The following is a 10,665-nucleotide window of genomic DNA, read 5'->3' on the forward strand; positions in this document are numbered from 1 at the left end:
AAAGAAGATTGTGACGCAGACATATATGAGATTCGGTTTTCAGCATTCGCAAGTTTAGTTTGCAACCCAGAGATTTCCATATTCAGATTTTCAAGTTGATTTCCTATATTCTTCAACAAGGTAGATTGCTCATTCATAGTTTTAGTAAACAATTTATTTTGCTCATATTGTGATTGCATAAAGTTCTTGGTGGATCTTTCAATTTCTAACATCTTTTCCTCATTAGGTGAAGCGTATCTACCATAAGAGTTACCATTAGCAGGATATGGCATAGAGTTATTGTAATTGTTATTCTTAATGAAATTCACATCAACATAATCTTTTTGAGCAGCCAACGAAGCTAACGGAACATTATTAGGATCAACATTAGTCCTACCATTCACAAGCATAGACATAATAGCATCAATCTTATCACTCAAGGAAGAGGTTTCTTCGACAAATTTACCTTCTTACCTTGTGGAGCTCTTTCAGTGTGCCATTCAGAGTAGTTGATCATCATATTATCAAGAAGCTTTGTTGCTTCACCAAGAGTGATGGACATAAAGGTACCTCCAGCAGCTGAATCCAATAAATTCCGCGAAGAAAAATTTAGTCCTGCATAAAAGGTTTGGATGATCATCCAAGTAGTCAGTCCATGGGTTGGGCAATTTTTAACCAGAGATTTCATTCTTTCCCATGCTTGTACAACATGTTCACTATCTAATTGTTTAAAATTCATTATGCTACTCCTCGAAGATATAATTTTAGCAGGGGGATAATATCTACCAATAAAAGCATCCTTGCATTTAGTCCATGAATCAATACTATTCTTAGGCAGAGATAGCAACCAATCTTTAGCTCTTCCTCTTAATGAGAAAGGGAACAATTTTAATTTTATAATGTCACCATCTACATCCTTATACTTTTGCATTTCACATAGTTCAACAAAATTATTAAGATGGGCAGCAGCATCATCAGAACTAACACCAGAAAATTGCTCTCGCATAACAAGATTCAATAAAGCAGGTTTAATTTCAAAGAATTCTGCTGTAGTAGCAGGTGGAGCAATAGGTGTGCATAAGAAATCATTATTATTTGTGGTTGTGAAGTCACACAACTTAGTATTTTCAGGGGTGGCCATTTTAGCAGTAGTAAATGAAGCAAACTAGATAAAGTAAATGCAAGTAACTAATTTTTTTGTGTTTTTGATATAGCAAACAAGATAACAAATAAAGTAAAACTAGCAACTAATTTTTTTGTATTTTGATTTAGTGCAGCAAACAAAGTAGTAAATAAAACTAAGCAAGACAAAAACAAAGTAAAGAGATTGGGATGTGGAGACTCCCCTTGCAGCATGTCTTGATCTCCCCGGCAACGGCGCCAGAAAAAGAGCTTGATACGCGTACAACACGCGTCCGTTGGGAACCCCAAGAGGAAGGTGTGATGCGTACAGAGGCAAGTTTTCCCTCAGTATGAAACCAAGGTTTATCGAACCAGTAGGAGCCAAGAAGCACGTTGAAGGTTGATGGCGGCGGGATGTAGTGCGGCGCAACACCAGGGATTCCGGCGCCAACGTGGAACCTGCACAACACAACCAAAGTACTTTGCCCCAACGAAACAGTGAGGTTGTCAATCTCACCGGCTTGCTGTAACAAAGGATTAGATGTATAGTGTGGAAGATGATTGTTTGCGAAAACAAGAGAAAAGATTGCAGTAGATTGTATTTCAAGATAGAGAATTGGACCGGGGTCCACAGTTCACTAGAGGTGTCTCTCCCATAAGATAAACAGCATGTTGGGTGAACAAATTACAGTTGGGCAATTGACAAATAAAGAGGGCATGACCATGCACATACATATTATGATGAGTATTGTGAGATTTAATTGGGCATTACGACAAAGTACATAGACCGCTATCCAGCATGCATCTATGCCTAAAAGTCCACCTTCAGGTTATCATCCGAACCCCCTCCAGTATTAAGTTGCTAACAACAGACAATTGCATTAAGTATTGCGCGTAATATAATCAATAACTACATCCTCGGACATAGCATCAATGTTTTATCCCTAGTGGCAACAGCACATCCATAATCTTAGAGATTTCTGTCACTTCCCCAGATTCACGGAGACATGAACCCACTATCGAGCATAAATACTCCCTCTTGGAGTTACAAGCATCTACTTGGCCAGAGCATCTACTAGTAACGGAGAGCATGCAAGATCATAAACAACACATAGACATAACTTTGATAATCAACATAACAAGTATTCTCTATTCATCGGATCCCAACAAACGCAACATATAGAATTACAGATAGATGATCTTGATCATGTTAGGCAGCTCACAAGATCCGACAATTAAGCACAATGGGGAGAAGACAACCATCTAGCTACTGCTATGGACCCATAGTCCAGGGGTAGACTACTCACACATCACTCCGGAGGCGACCATGGCGGCGTAGAGTCCTCCGGGAGATGATTCCCCTCTCCGGCAGGGTGCCGGAGGCGATCTCCTGAATCCCCCGAGATGGGATTGGCGGCGGTGGCGTCTCTGGAAGGTTTTCCGTATCGTGGCTCTCGGTACTGGGGGTTTCGCGACGGAGGCTTTAAGTAGGCGGAAGGGCAGGTCAGGAGGCGGCACGAGGGGCCCAGATGACAGGGCCGCGCGGCCAAGACCTAGGCCGCGCCGCCCTGTAGTCTGGCCACCTCGTGGCCCCACTTCGTCTCCTCTTCGGTCTTCTGGAAGCTTCGTGGCAAAATAGGACCCTGGGCGTTGATTTCGTCTAATTCCGAGAATATTTCGTTACTAGGATTTCTGAAACCAAAAACAGCAGACAAAGAAGCGGCACTTCGGCATCTTGTTAATAGGTTAGTTCCAGAAAATGCACGAATATGACATAAAGTGTGCATAAAACATGTAGATAACATCAATAATGTGGCATGGAACACAAGAAATTATCGATACGTTGGAGACGTATCAGTGCCGTTGTAAGTGCTCGAAGCTATTTCCTTTAGATCCTGCAATTGCATCTTTTTGTTTCTTGTTTATCACTAGTTAGGCATAATGGAAAACAACTGTGAACTTTTTAATTTATTTCCTAAGTTAAGACATGAATTGTGTGATGCGAAAATTAAAAAACCTATGGAACCTTATTTGCATGCTAGTAGCAATGTTATTAGTATGAACGCAATCATTGCTAATGCTATGGAGAAGTCTAAGCTTGGGGAAGCTAGTTTTTATGATCTTTTTAGCTTCCCATCTTTAGGGGAGAAAATTTGTTCTGATAATGCTTTATCTCCCATATGCGATAACTCTAATGATGCTTGTGATATTTTAAATCCACCTACTGAAAGTATTCCTTTCAAGATACCCATGAAAATTATTGAACGTGTTATGGATAACCGTTATGAAGGGGATAGAACTGTCCATCCTGGAGATTATTTACTGTTTTTGCATGAATTATGCGGGTTATTCAAGTGTGCAGGTATCTCTATGGATGAAGTGAGGAAGAAACTATTCTCTTTTTCGCTGTCTGGTAAAGCGGCGCATTGGTATAAATTGCTGAAGAATAGTCATTCTCTTGGTTGGGAGGAAATTGTATCTCTCTTTTATTCTAAATTTTATCCTCCTCATGAAGTACATATTGATAGGAATTACATTTATAACTTTTATCCTCGTGATGGAGAGAGTATTTCTCAAGCATGGGGGAGATTGAAGTCACTAATGCTCAAATGTCCCATTCATGAGCTCCCCCGTAATGTTATTATTAATAATTTTTATGCAAGGCTTTCAGGACATCACAAGGACTATCTAGATGCCTATTTGGAGGGATCTTTCACAAGCAAGGAGGTTGAAGCTAGATGGGACCTTCTTGATCGGATTGAGGAGAATACTGAAGATTGGGAGAACGACAAAGGTAAAGAGTCAGGTATAAATTATGATTATGAATGCATTGAAACTTTTATGGATACTGGTAAATTTTGAAATATGAGTGCTACTTATGGTCTTGACTCTCAAGTTGCTGCAAATCTTTATAAAGCTTTTGACTCTCATTTTGAATTGCCTAAGAAGAATTTTGATAAGTATCATGAACCTTTTAAAGATGCTTGCATGAAGGATGAAATTGTTGTTAATGATTGCAATAAACATGCTCAAACTCCTAAGACTGCTATTTCCTATAAGCATGTTAATTTTTGTGGAATGCATAGACCTTGTGGAATTAATCAAATCGAAGATGAATATTGTATCCATCATATTAATGAAAAAACTAGAAAGTGGGCTAGGGCTCTAGATGATCTTGGTAAAAAAGTTTGTGCCCTCTATCCTTTTATTTGTGAACTTTGCCATAGAGTGGGTCATTTTAATTTTCAATGCTCCTCCACTGATAATTTGAACCCCATGAGTGCTGCAAATTTGTATTGTGATGATGAAATTACTCCCAATCAGCATGATGAACTTACTTTATTTTTGTGGTGTGAAGAGTTATCAAGAAAAATTTCTTTGTTAGATATTAACGATCTTGATATTGATGATGTCCTGCATGGGTGTTTTTCTTATTGCATTGATAATTGCCATACAAATACTTACATACAAAATATTTTAGAAGATGACACTTTGCCAAAATATGATAGGACCGTTGTGTGTTTCGAACTTATTAATGAAAATGAGGAATCCTCCCAAGTTTCTTCTATTGTTTTTGGAAATAAATCAGGTTATGTGTAGAAGCCTCCCTTCAAGCCTCTTCCTCCTAAAGAAGAGAAGGAAGAGAAGAAGAAGAAGAAGAAGAAGAAGAAGGGAACGAAGAAGAAGAAGAAGGAGAATAAAGAGAAAGAGGTAACGGCATATCCCCGCATGAATGAGATAACGCTAGGTAACCATAAGTATGTTGCTCCTAATGATTATTATGATAATGAATCTGAGTACAATGATCTTCCTATGCCCTTTACCTACATTAGTGATCATGATTTGAAAGAGCACACTACTTTTGATATTGCAAATCTCTGGGAAACTAATTCTGAAAATGATGATGTTAATAATTGCCATAGTATCAGTACTATCCATGCTTCCTCCCATAATGATATAGAAAGCTCTAGGCTTGGGGATGAGGTGTTTGAAAATCCTTTTGCTACTGATCATTATATGTTTGATACATCTCCTTCTAGTAACAATGATGGTATGGTCACAGATGAACCTACTGTGAAAGATAACTATTCTATTGCTTATGATGACACTATGCCTCCGACCTTTGATGATTATTATAAAGAATGCTATGATATAGGTTATAACTATCCTTATGAAACTTGTCATAGTTATGATTGGATTGCCAAAAACAATTCCCTTGATATGCAACTTGTTTACCATGTTCAAATTCTTGATAATAATCTTGCTCCAATTATCATTAATGAGAAGAACTCTTCTTATGCCAAAATTAATGATACTTCTATGCATATGAACCATGATAAGAATGTTTCAAGTGATGGGTATATTGTGGATTTCATCAATGATGCTACTGAAAGTTATTATGAGAGAGGGAAACATGGTTATATGCATCTTAATAATATTAAGTTTCCCCTCTTTATGTTGAGAATCTTGAAGTTACTCGTGTTTTATCTTCCTATGCTTGTCACTTTGTTCTTCATGAATTCATTTGTGTACAAGATTCCTTTGCATAGGAAGTGGGTTAGACTTAAATGTGTTTTGAATTTGCTTCTTGATGCTCTCTTTTGCTTCAACTCTTATTTCTTGGGAGTGCATCATTAAAATTACTGAGCCCATCTTAATGGCTATAAAGAAAGCACTTCTTGGGAGATAACCCATGTGTATATTTTGCTACAGTACTTTTGTTTTATATTTGTGTCTTGGAAGTTGTTACTACTGTAGCAACCTCTCCTTATCTTACTTTATTGCATTGTTGTGCCAAGTAAAGTCTTTGATAGAAAGGTTGATACTAGATTTGGATTCTAGCAGCGAGAAGCAGTTGCATGCATCACGAATTTGGGCAGTGTTCTCTGTAGGTAACTCAGAAAAATCTTCCAATTTACGTGCGTGATCCTCAGATATGTACGCAACTTTCATTCAATTTGAGCATTTTCATCTGAGCAAGTCCAGTGCCTCTTTTGCTATGTTGGATGGATTTCTTTATTCCATTAACTTTTAGAAGCTTTGTGCAATGTCCAGAAGTGTTAAGAACGATAATTTCACCTCTGAACATGTGAATTTTGATTATGCACTAACCCTCTAATGAGTTGTTTTGAGTTTGGTGTGGAGGAAGTTTTCAAGGATCAAGAGAGGAGGATGATACAATATGATCAAGGAGAGTGAAAACTCTAAGCTTGGGGATGCCCCCGTGGTTCATCCCTGCATATTTCAAGAAGACTCAAGCATCTAAGCTTGGGGATGCCCAAGGCATCCCCTTCTTCATTAACAATTTATCAGGTTTCTTCTCTTGAAACTATATTTTTATTCGGTCACATCTTATGTACTTTACTTGGAGCGTCTGCGTGCTTTTATTTTAGTTTTGTTATTTTCATTCTCTGAATAAATTCTTGTGTGGGAGAGAGACACGCTCTGCTGGTTCATATGAACACATGTGTTCTTAGCTTTTAATGTTCATGGCAAAGGTTGAAACTGCTTCGTTCATTGTTATATGGTTGGAAACAGAAAATGCTACATGTGGTAAATGGTATAATGTCTTGAATAATTTGATACTTGGCAATTGTTGTTCTCATGATTAAGCTCTTGCATCATATACTTTGCACCTATTAGTGAAGAAGTACATAGAGCTTGCTAAAATTTGGTTTGCATGATTGGTCTCTCTAAGGTCTAGATATTTTCTAGTAAGGGTTTGAACAACAAGGAAGACAGTGTAGAGTCTTATAATGCTTGCAATATGTTTTTATGTGAGTTTTGCTGTACCGGTTCATACTTGTGGTTGCTTCAAATAGCCTTGCTAGCCTAAGCCTTGTATTGAGAGGGATTACTTCTCATGCATCCAAATCCTTGAGCCAATAACTATGCCACTTGTGTCCACTATACCTACCTACGACATGGTATTTCTATGCCATTCCAAAGTAAATTGCTTGAGTGCTACCTTTAAATTTCTATCCTTTGTCTTTGCAATATATAGCTCATGGGACAAATAGCCTAAAAATTATTGTGGTATTGAATATGTACTTATGTATCTTATTTCTTATTAAGTTGCTTGTTGAGCGATAACCATGTTCCTGGGGACGCCATCAACTATCCTTTGTTGAATATCATGTGAGTTGCTATGCATGTTCGTCTTGTCTGAAGTAAGGGTGATTTATCATGAGTTGAATGGTTTGAGCATGCATATTGTTAGAGAAGAACATTGAGCCGCTAACTAAAGCCATGATCCATGGTGGAAGTTTCAGTTTTGGACGACAATCCTCAAATCTCTTATGAGAATATTATTTGTTGTTGAATGCTTATGCATTAAAGAGGAGTCCATTATCTGTTGTCTATGTTGTCCCGGTATGGATGTCTAAGTTGAGAATAATCAAAAGCGAGAAATCCAATGCGAGCTTTCTCCTTAGACCTTTGTACAGGCGGCATAGAGGTACCCCTTTGTGATACTTGGTTAAAACATATGTATTCCGATGATAATCCATGTAAATCCAAGCTAATTAGGACAAGGTGCGGGCACTATTGGTAATCTATGCATGAGGCTTGCAACTTGTAGGATATAATTTACATAATACATATGCTTTATTACTACCGTTGACAAAATTGTTTCTTGTTTTCAAAATAAAAGCTCTAGCACAAATATAGCAATCCATGCTTCCCTCGTCGAAGGGCCTTACTTCTACTTTTATGTTGAGTCAGTTCACCTACTTCTTTCTGTCTTAGAAGCAAACACTTGTGTTAACTGTGCATTGATTCTTACATGCTTGCATATTTGCATTCATCATATTACTTTATGTTGACAATATCCATGAGATATACATGTTGAAGTTGAAAGCAACCGCTGAAACTTAATCTTATTTTGTGTTGCTTCAATGCCTTTATTTAGAATCTATTGCTTTATGAGTTAACTCTTATGCAAGACTTATTGATGCTTGTCTTGAAAGTACTATTCATGAAAAGTCTTTGCTATATGATTCAGTTGTTTAATCATTGTCTTTACCATTGCTTTGAATCGCTGCATTCATCTCATATGCTTTACGATAGTATGATCAAGATTATGTTGGTAACATGTCACTTCAGAAATTATTCTTTTATCGTTTACCTACTCGAGGACGAGTAGGAACTAAGCTTGGCGATGCTGATACGTCTCCAACGTATCTATAATTTCTGATGTTCCATGCTTGTTTTATGACAATACCTACATGTTTTGTTCACACTTTATGATGATTTTATGCATTTTCCAGAACTAACCTATTGACGAGATGCCGAAGTGCCAGTTGCTGTTTTCTGCTGTTTTTGGTTTCAGAAATCCTACAAAGGAAATATTCTCGGAATAGGACGAAATCAATGCCCAACATCTTATTTTTCCCGGAACCTTCCAGAAAGTCAGAGAGGGACCAGAGGGGTGCCCTGGGGGCCCCACACGTGTGGGCGGCACGGCCCAGGGGGGGCGCGCCCCCTAGTGTGAGGTGGCCCCGTGGCCCCTCCGACTCCGCCTCTTCGCCTATAAGTTGCCTCCTGACCTAAATCTTCGACACGGATTGACGAAACCCGAGAGAACCTTCCAGAGCCGCCGCCATCGCGAAACTCCAATTCGGGGGACAGAAGTCTCTGTTCCGGCACCCTGCCGGGACGGGGAATTGCCCCCGGAGTCATCTCCACCGCCGTCTCCACCGCCATCTTCACCGCCATCGCTGTCTCCATGATGAGGAGGGAGTAATTCACCCCCGGGGCTGAGGGCTCCGCTGTAGCTATGTGGTTCATCTCTCTCTCTTTGTGATCTAGTTGAATATCATCTATGTGCTACTCTTGTGATGTTATTAAAGTAGTCTATTCCTCCTCCATGATGTAATGTTGACAGTGTGTGCATCATGTAGTACTTGGTATAAGCTATGATTGTGATCTCTTGTAGATTATGAAGTTAACTATTACTATGATGGTATTGATGTGATTTATTCCCCCTTTCATAGCTGATGTTGACAGTGTGCATGCTATGTTAGTACTCGGTATAATTGCGTTGGTCTATCATGCACTCTAAGGTTATTTAAATATGAACATTGAATGTTGTGGAGCTTGTTAACTCCGGCATTGAGGTGCTCTTGTAGCCCTACACAATTAATGGTGTTCATCATCCAACAAGAGAGTGTAGAGTGGTTTTATTATGTGATCATTGTTGAGAGTGTCCACTAGTGAAAGTAGGATCCCTAGGCCTTGTTTCCACACATCGAATCTCAGTTTGTTTACTGTTCTGTTGCATGTTTACTCGCTGCCATATTTTATTCAGATTGCTATTGCCACTCATATTCATCCATATCATTTGCATCTCACTATCTCTTCGCCGAACTAGTGCACCTATACATCTGACAGGTGTATTAGGTGTGTTGGGGACACAAGAGACTTCTTGTATCGTGATTGCAGGTTTGCTTGAGAGGGATATCTTTGACCTCTTCCTCCCTGAGTTCGATAAACCTTGGGTGATCCACTTAAGGGAAAACTTGCTGCTGTTCTACAAACCTCTGCTCTTGGAGGCCCAACACTGTCTACAGGAAAAGAAGCGTGAGTATACATCAGGGCATAAGATGATCTGGCTGATTTTATAAGATGTGCAATGAGTATTTGGTAAGGTTTTCTATCTTTTATGTTGATCTATGATGGTTTTATGCGAATGTCGATTGCATATTATTTCACCTACATGGGCTCATAGGGCTTCACTTTAATGTAATGCATTAGTGTTGGAAGGGACGAACGGACATAAACTGTTTTGCAATACTATGGGTTGCATTAGGGGGTTATGTCGGGGATCAATGACCTTATTGCTATGGTGGGACATTTATGTCTTAATGATTCCTATAATTGCTCATGAAAACGGGCTCTAGGACCCATCATAAGGGGTGTGTTTACACATATCTATGGCTGCACCTAACTTAGGCTCCGCCCCTAATTGAATAAATCTTGACAAAATATTTACCAGGTTGTTTAGAACTCAAATGCTAGTAAATCTATGCCGCCCTCGGGAACTTTAGTCTCATATAAGAACACACACTTGAGCTTGTCCTCTTGCTGCATAGAAAGTTGGGCTTTTCTCTCATCGAGACCATTTACTTATTTTCTATTTAGTTTCAGCACTTTATTTTTATAGCAAACTATACAACCAAAAACACCAAAACTGCTACTTTATTATTACTGCTTTCTTATCGATTCTGCTAATCAATACCTTCAGCTCCTCGTGGGTTTGACAACTTTTCTTATTGGAAATTACTACAATTGATCTCCTGCACTAGGAAGCCATCAAAAAACTTTTCGCGCTATTGGTAAATGAATGGTAAGGAAGCTTTTACTGTTTTTATTATTTGCTATTTGTCTCATCATGGATATGTCTATTGATGATGGCTACTAGAAACGCCAAAAAGATCTTGATATGTTGGGACTCCAAGTGCAGAGTGTTGTATCAGCAGAGTATCTTCCCCACAAGGGTGACTGGAGGGTTTATATCGAACTCTCGGGGAACTGGACGAATGAGTATTCTCTTCTCCCTTCTTC

The sequence above is a fragment of the Lolium perenne genome, chromosome 1 (genome assembly GCF_019359855.2).
Source record: "Lolium perenne isolate Kyuss_39 chromosome 1, Kyuss_2.0, whole genome shotgun sequence".
NCBI classification, from domain to species: Eukaryota; Viridiplantae; Streptophyta; class Magnoliopsida; order Poales; family Poaceae; genus Lolium; species Lolium perenne.